This window comes from Elephantulus edwardii, unplaced genomic scaffold, assembly GCF_000299155.1.
Source record: "Elephantulus edwardii isolate Elephantulus edwardi_28Jun2011 unplaced genomic scaffold, EleEdw1.0 scaffold00223, whole genome shotgun sequence".
Classification (NCBI taxonomy): domain Eukaryota; kingdom Metazoa; phylum Chordata; class Mammalia; order Macroscelidea; family Macroscelididae; genus Elephantulus; species Elephantulus edwardii.
In genome coordinates this window covers 4,223,371-4,231,483 of record NW_006399973.1, presented here as the reverse complement: position 1 = coordinate 4,231,483, position 8,113 = coordinate 4,223,371, and the positions used below count along the sequence as shown (strand labels likewise).

The 8,113-nt window shown below is 42.9% G+C and overlaps 1 pseudogene; it reads right to left on the bottom strand.

The window, feature by feature from the left end:
• Positions 1-5,525: 5,525 nt before the first annotated feature.
• LOC102871564 lies at positions 5,526-6,452 on the bottom strand (annotated as a pseudogene).
• Between the last annotated feature and the right edge of the window lie 1,661 nt (positions 6,453-8,113).

Sequence of the window (8,113 nt, the reverse complement as noted above, 5' to 3'; positions counted from 1 at the left end):
TTCTCTATCCATTCATTTGTTGATGGGCACTTAGGTTGTTTCCAACTCCTTGCTATTGTGAACAAAGCTGCGATAAACATGGGTATGCATATATCTGTTTGGATATCGGTCATGGTCTCTTTAGGGTATATTCCCAGTAGTGGAATTGCTGGGTCAAATGGTATCTCAATTTGCAGCTTTTTGAGAAAGTGCCACACCACCTTTCACAGGGGTTGCACCATTTTACACTTCCACCAACAGTGACTAAGGGTTCCAGTTTCTCCACAACCTCCCCAGCATTTGTTGCTTGCTGTTTTGTTAAATTTGGCTGTTCTTACTGGGGTGAGATGATATCTCATAGTTTTGTTTTGTTTATTTGCATCTCTCTTAGAGCTACAGATTTTGAACATTTCTTCATGTGCTTGTTGGCCATCTGATGTCTTCTTTGGTGAAGTGTCTGTTCATATCCTGTGCCCATTTTTCGATTGGATTATTTACCTTTATCTTGTTGTTGTCTCTCTCTTTTGAACTCTGAGACCACTTAGTGTCTCTCTCTCCTCCATTCACGCTGCTTTGTGTCATGGTTCTTTATGAACATGTCTTTCTCCACCAGAGTGTAACTCCTACTCCTGTGATCTGCTCTGCTCCAGTCTCTCCCTGATCGCAGAATTACATCTGTTGTTGGACAGAGATCTCATCTCTGTGAGATCAACACATGGTCCAAGTTTCTCACCAGCAGGAACAAAGTCTCTCCTCAGGTCACAGTTGAGAGAATAGGTCTTTATGTTCTTCTTGTTGTTATGTGCTATTGGACTGGAACTGATCATAACTGATTCTCCAGTGGGTTTTCAGAGGCAGTAAATTGCATGGGAAGAGATGGCCATCCTTCTCTCCCAAAGCAGCTGGTGGATTAGAACCATGTGCTTTTGATTTGGCAGTGCAACTCCTTATCACAAATTCATTGCATGGTTTTGGCACTTTTGTAAAAAAAAAAATCAAGTGACTATATATGTGGAAAGATTTCTTTTTGGATTGTCAATTGTCTTTTTTTATTTGTTTTAGTTTTATTTTAATAACTTATTTGTTGTTAAGATATACACAGAACAATATGTATCACTTGACTGGCTACTTTCTTCTTTTAAGGAATCTTTACATAATTTCCCATTGAGTCAGTTCCTAAATTTTATTCCATTAGTCTTTATGTATATCTTCACACTGATACCATACTGTTTTGATTATTGTAGCTTTAAAATTGAGCCATGTAAATTCTTGAACTTTATTCTTCATTTGCAAGATCATTTTTGTTATCTAGAGTTCCTTGAAGAGCTCGGTTTTTAGAATGAGCTTTTCAATCTCCTTACAAAACTCCATTGGGATTTAATTGAATCTGTATATCATTTTGGATAGTAGTACGATCTTAACAATATCACATCTTCCAAACCATAAACACAGGATGCTTTTTCACTGACTTAGAAATTCTTTATTTCTGCACTGTTTTATTCTCTATCTTGTGCCTCCTTGATTCAACAAATTCCAAAGTATTTATTCTTTTTAAGGTTTTTATGCTATTATAAATGAAATTACTTACTTTCCTTTTCAAATTGTTCATTGTTTATGTTTAGAAAGGAAGCTCTGGTAGCTTAGTGGTAAGGATTTGTGTTCCTGTGGTGTCAGAACTCTTGAAAATTGGCTTTTCTATCCATTGCATTAGACCTCACTGGGGGGGGGCGTGGTTTCCAGCCACCTTAACTGTAGACACATGGGCTTGCAAATCATCAACAGCTGTGGGATTAACATAAGAGAGAACACTTTCGACACTATGGGAAAATGTGAAAACACTGCAAGAGCTGGTAATAGAGGGTGAAGAGACTGTGGCATTTCTGTGAAGTAACTGTTAAAATAGAACCAGAAGAACCTTGGAGATGGGCCCATAGTTAAAGGATTTGTTTGTTGGATGATTGAATGAAACACTGACTTGTAACTGCCCTGAGATAAAGTTTGCTGGACTAATTGAGGAAATAAGAGGTTTATTTGTGCTTCTGAATGGAAGCTAGGCTTTCACTTGTTGACTTAGAAGCTGTCTAAACTAACTGAAGAATTGTACCTTGTTAAGCTGACTTGAGACTGCTAAACTAAACCTGGACTTGCATTGTATGATATACTGTGCCTAACTTCCCCCCTCAATCTATTTCCCTAATAAACTCCACAACTGTGAGTTAATTTACAATGAACATTTACAATAGGCACAAGAGTGTGTGGAGTAGCATGTCTGACTATGTAACTAATTGTTTAGTACTATAAATATTATTGTTGTGGACAGTTCCCCTTTATGATGCAACCAGAAGTCAGACTTGACCACCTTCACATTGCATCTGCTCCTTTTACAGCCGCCAATCTCAAGGTACACTGTACGCTGCTCTGTGGGAGAAATATGGGTAATCTCCTCCTGTGTGATTTACTGTGTCTGACAACCCACTGGAGGGTCAGCTGTGAGTCAGTTCCGACTTGATAATATGTAATAAGAACAACAACAACCATCACAACAACAGTGACAAGTGTTTAGAAAGGAAATGGATTTTTTTGCTTTTACTTTGTATTAATCAACTTTGTTGAATTTATTTATTAGCATTTATTAGCAGTTGTGTGCACATGTGTGTGTTTTTGTGTGTGCTGATTTTTATGGCTTTTATACATAAGACCATGTCATTTGTGAATAGAGGTAATCTTACATCTTCTTTTTAAATTTGGGTGCCTTTTTTTTCCCCCTTGCCTAAAAACTCTGAGAGCTGGACAATGAATAAGGATGACAGAAGAAAAATTGATGCCTTTGAACTGTGGTGTTGGAGGAGAATACTGAATATGCCATGGTGTGCTAAAAGAACAAACAGGTATGTCTTGGAGAAGATGCAGCCAGAGTGCTCCTTGGAAGCAAAGCTGACACAACTTTGACATACTCTGGGCATGTTGCTGGGAAAGGCTTTTCCTTGGAGAAGGACATCACGCTTGGGAAGGTGGAAGGATGGGAAAGGAGAGGAAGACCCTCAACAAGGTGAATTAATACATTGACTACAGCAATAGGTTTGAGTGCATCAGAGATTGTGAGGATGGCACAAGATAGGACAGGACTCAGATCTGTTGTTCATAAGGTCACCATGAGCGTGCTTGGTTTGACGGCACCTAACAGCAACAACAATAACTCTAGCAACATTAATGTTTTATTAGGAAATAATTTGAACAAGAGCCACATGGAGAATAACACAGCTAATATACTTTGGTTGTTTAAGCCCGTTTGAATTGAGGTTTTTCTATTTGGAAGAAAAGCCACATCCAGCGTGCTGTAAAAAGAGCAAGCACTGAAAGAGGAGGGCTGAGCCTGACCTCTGCTAATGTCACAGGGGGAAACTGCCTCCATCAACAATGTCCACAACACAAAACTAATTCCTGTGAGGTCAGACATGTCGCCAGTGCTTCCTTGCCTAGTTCTACTAATTCCAACAGCAATCCTACTACCAGGGCCCAGAATCTGTTGAATTAGCTCTGCAGGAAGCTACGAGTATGAGTTTCATAAAGAAGTTAACAGATAACAATTCAGGTTGGCAACAGGACACAATTTCTCAGTGAGGACAGCTTCTGAAGCAAGCTCACAGGTCCTTCAGCCTTCGGCTTTACAGCTTTAGGCCTATGTTACAAAGCTTGGTTAGTTCTGCCAATTAAGGTCCTCTCCCTGTCCTTCCAAGTCCTCCAGCAAGCTCAAGCAGAGGCCCCCCGTGAAGCAGCAGTCCCAAGGTCTGCTTTGTCTCACATCAGGTTTCTGGTTTTCTGTTGTGGTTGCTGCTGCTCTCCTGGAGGTCTGACTGGCTCCGTCATCTCTGGCATCAAAGAACATGCAGTGAATTTGCTGCTTCTTCTTGCTGGTAATAAGATTCACTATTTCTTCTGCTATCTTGCTTAATTTAAACTTGATGGAATATTGAAACTTGCCAATCCCCTTCTGGGTAGACTCCTAACATCTCCTATTTGCATGCTCCCCCTCCCCCACCCCCCAGCCATGTGGCAAAATCAATGGCAAGGTCCTAGGAAAGCTATGTTGAACAACAGATCCACTATACCATAGTGTCTGTCCCTAGGTTGTACAGATAAGTAACCTAGAACCTAGAGAAAGGACAAGCATCCCTCCTGGGGTCTCCCGCCTCCTCCTTTTAGGGATTTTCTCCTCTCTCCTCTTTCCCCTTCTAAATCCCTGACCTCCTTGCACCACTGCTCGGGGAATGGGCTGCCGTAGGAGCTCAGTGCATTGTGGCTGCAGGGTGTTCCCCACTATTGGTCAAGTGTCTGGGATTGACTGTGACTTCTCTCCACTTCACTCCATTTCCCTTTTAATCTATTTCTGTATTTAGTTATTCAAAGGTGAGTTAAAGTTTTTATATTTTCTATTCTTTCTGCCTCAGTTGTTGGTGTTGTTGTTGGGTGCCGTCAAATTGAGAACAACTTACAGGGACTCTATGAACAGCTGACCTGAACCCTGTCTTATCCTGTGCCATCCTCTTCATCTCTGTCTCACTAGAGGCCATTGCTGATGTCATTATGTCAATTCATCTTGTATGGAGCTTCCTCTCTTTTGCTGACCATTCAGCTTTCCAAGCATGATGTCCCTTTCCAAAGAATAGCCTCATCTAGCTATACGTCCATTGTATGAAAGACAAAGCTTTGTCATATTTGCCTCCAAGAAGCAAAGTTTTTTGCCTCTTTCTCCAAGACATATCTGTTTGTTCTTTTGGCAATCCATGGGATATTCAGCACCATTCTCCAGCACCACAACTCAAAGGTGTCAAGTCTTCTTCTGTCATTCTTTTTAATTGTCTAGCTACCTGATGAATATCAGGTGATTGAGAAGACCATGGCCTGAATTAGGCATACTTTAATCTTCAAACTGACATCATTGCTATTCTGCATTTTGGCAATGGGGGTACATATTACGCTGGGATAAGAGCATGAGTGAGGGGCTAGGTGAATATGTCAAGGAGAGAATTATGAGCTTGTTTTATACCTGGACCTCTCTAAAGGCCACTCATCACATTTTGCGGACAAGGAAACTAAAGGTAAGAGAGAACTGGCTTATCCAAAGCACTTAAACTTCCAGTTCCATCCTTGGGGCCTAGCAAACACAATAGAGACACTGCTAATCAAAGCCTTTGTCCACACACAGCCTCTTTAGGAGAGTGGAAAGCTTAGGTTAAGTTTCACAGACAAAACAGGAGGTGAAAGACTGAAATCAGAGGCATAAAGCCTTAGTTTTAAGGAAAAGGCTTTCTGGTAGTACAATAAATCATAGTGTTCAGAAGGCAGCAAGATCAGAAATGGTCCGAGGTGGCAAGTAAGAAACAACTCTTGATTTCAAGTATTTTTTTTGGGGTGGGGGAGGGCGGGTAGTGCCCCTTTTTGTTGGTGGGAGATGGGGGTACTGGCACCAGGCTTCCAGGGTCTGGCCGAGAAGTGGTGGGTGCTGGTGGGATGGACGCATGGATGTGGTCAGGGTCAGGCTAGCCTCATGTGCTGGGAGCCTACGGCAGGACCAGCCGGTCAAAGTCATTCTCCTTGGCCTGGTACTCCTTTATGAATGGATGGGACCTGTGGGAATCCTTAAGCTGTGACAGGTAGCGGTTGGTCACCTCAGGGGGCTTGCCCAGGTGCTGTGACAGGACAATGAAGTTGATCAGTGTCTCTGGGTGGCCACTGTCCTTATCGAGTGCCTCCTGCAGTGTGCCCTCAGCGTCTTCCCAGCGGCCCTGAGCCATGTGGCAGGCGGCCTGGCCGTTGAGCAGCAGCAGGGTAGACGAGCACTTGTCGGCCAGCTCCTGGAAGGCGTAGTATGCGTCCTGCAGCTTGTCACCACCCACAGCCAGATTGACCCAGGCAGTGGCCAGCTGGGTGAGGGTGGCATCCTCGTCCTGGTCCTGCATCTTCTTCAGCTCCTTCCGGGCAAGGTCCAGGCGGTCCAGCTTCAGCAAGATCTGCACTACCATGGCCGAGCACTCGAGGCTGTCACCCTGGTGCAGGGCCCTCAGCGCGGCATCCGGGTTCCCGTCGTGCAGGTAGATGGAGGCGGCCATCAACAGGAAGGTGGTGTTGGTCACGTCCACGTTACGACTTATCTCCCGGTCCAGGTGTGCCACCACAGAGTCCCTCTGGCTCTCGCTGGCAAGGTACTCGGCAAGCATGCACACAGCCTGCAGCTCTGGGACGGAGGAGGGCTTGATTTCATCCAGCACCACGCCATACTTCCTCTGTGCGAGGTATGCTCGGTACAGGAAGACGTCTCGCTCCACGTCCCTCTCTGGACTCGAAGGCTTCACTCGCTGCACCTCGTTGATGCACCGCTAGTAACTGCCAATGTAGAAGGCATTCTTCACGTCAAACAGCTCGTCCACCTCCCCAGAGCCGCCGGTGGCCGGGCCGGGAGCTGGAGGAGCCATGATACTGTCGTCTTTACCATTTCTTTTTTAGATTTCAAGTCATTTGGTGTAAAAAAACTTATTATTGTTAATTCCCATTAAATTGACTACAAATTTGAAACCTTGCCCATCTCACAATCTCCACAATGATCAAGTCTGTTGTTGCAGGCACTGGATCAAACCATCTCATTGAAGGTCTTATTCTCTTCCACTGACCCGCTACTTTTGCAAGAATGATGTCTTTTTTCCTCCCAAGGCTGGACACCTCCTGATCATGTGGCCAAAGTATGTGAGACGAAATCTCACTATCCTTGCCTCTATGGATCACTCTGATTGCATTTTTGTTTGAAAGGATAGATTTGTTGGTTCATTTGGCAGTCTGTGGTTTATTCAGTACTCTCTGCCAACACCACAATTCAGAGGCTTCAATTTTTCTTTTGTTTTCCTTATTCCTGCTCCAATTTTCCGAAGCATAGGAACCAGTTGAAATTATCTTCGCTTGGATCAAGCACACCCTCGTCTTCATAGTGACATCTTCCCTTTAGCACTTTAAAGATCTTCTTGATAGCAGATTGTCCAAGGCAACACATCTTTTGATTCTTTAACTGCTACTACTATGGATGTTGATTATATATCCAAATAAAAGTAAATTCTTGACAATGTCAATTTTCTTTTCCATCTATCATGATGTTGCCTATTGGTCTTGCAGTGAGGATTTTTGTGATTGGTTTGGGTTTTTTTCCCCATGTAGAGGTGTAATTCATGTCTTTGTTGTTGTTTTGTGCTATCAGTCGCTTGTGACTCATAATGACCCTGTGCCCAATACTCTGAACTCTGTCCTATCCTAATCAACCTCACTGTTTCTGACACGTCTACCCGCATAGCCCCAATTATTGTATCAATCCATCTCATTTGGAGTCTTACTCTCTTGTTCTTTCTCTTTACCCTTCTAAGCATAATGTCCTTCTCTAAGTACTGGTACCTCCAGGCTATATGCCCAAAGTATGTGAGACCAAGCTTCAAAATTCTTATCTCCAAGGAGCACTTGCTTTTGCCCTCTACAGGATAAACTTGCTATTTCTCTTGGCAGTTGATGGTATGTCCAACATACCATCTTCTCCAGCATCACAACTCAAGGTCATTGATCTTCTTCAATAAGTGCCTCAGATCTTTTTCACTCTCTGCAAACAAGGACGTGTCATCTATATATTGTAGATTTTGAGTCTTCCTCTAATCCTAATTCACAATCTTCTTCACATAGCACAGCTTCTTGTATTATTCACTCAACATAAATATTGAATAAAGAAAGCAACCAAAGACTCAATGGAGAAACTCTTCTATAGGACTAGTAACCTACATTATCATGTCCTCATCTAGCCTAAGGCTAGAAGAACTAAATGATATCTGCCTACCATTATCAACTTTCCCAGCTAGGGATACAACAGACAGTCCAAGAGGATGAGAGAAAACTGCAGTAAAAACCTTAAATTATTAAAAATGACCAGCATTGCTGGATTGGTGAAACTACACAACATTGCTGTTGTGTTATTATTATGTGCCATCAAGTTGACCATGACTCATAGAGACCCTATGAGCAATAACTCTGAACTCTTCCCTCCCCTGAGCCAACCTCACCATCTCTGAAATATCTGACCTCATTGCCACAGTTCCTGTTCAATCAA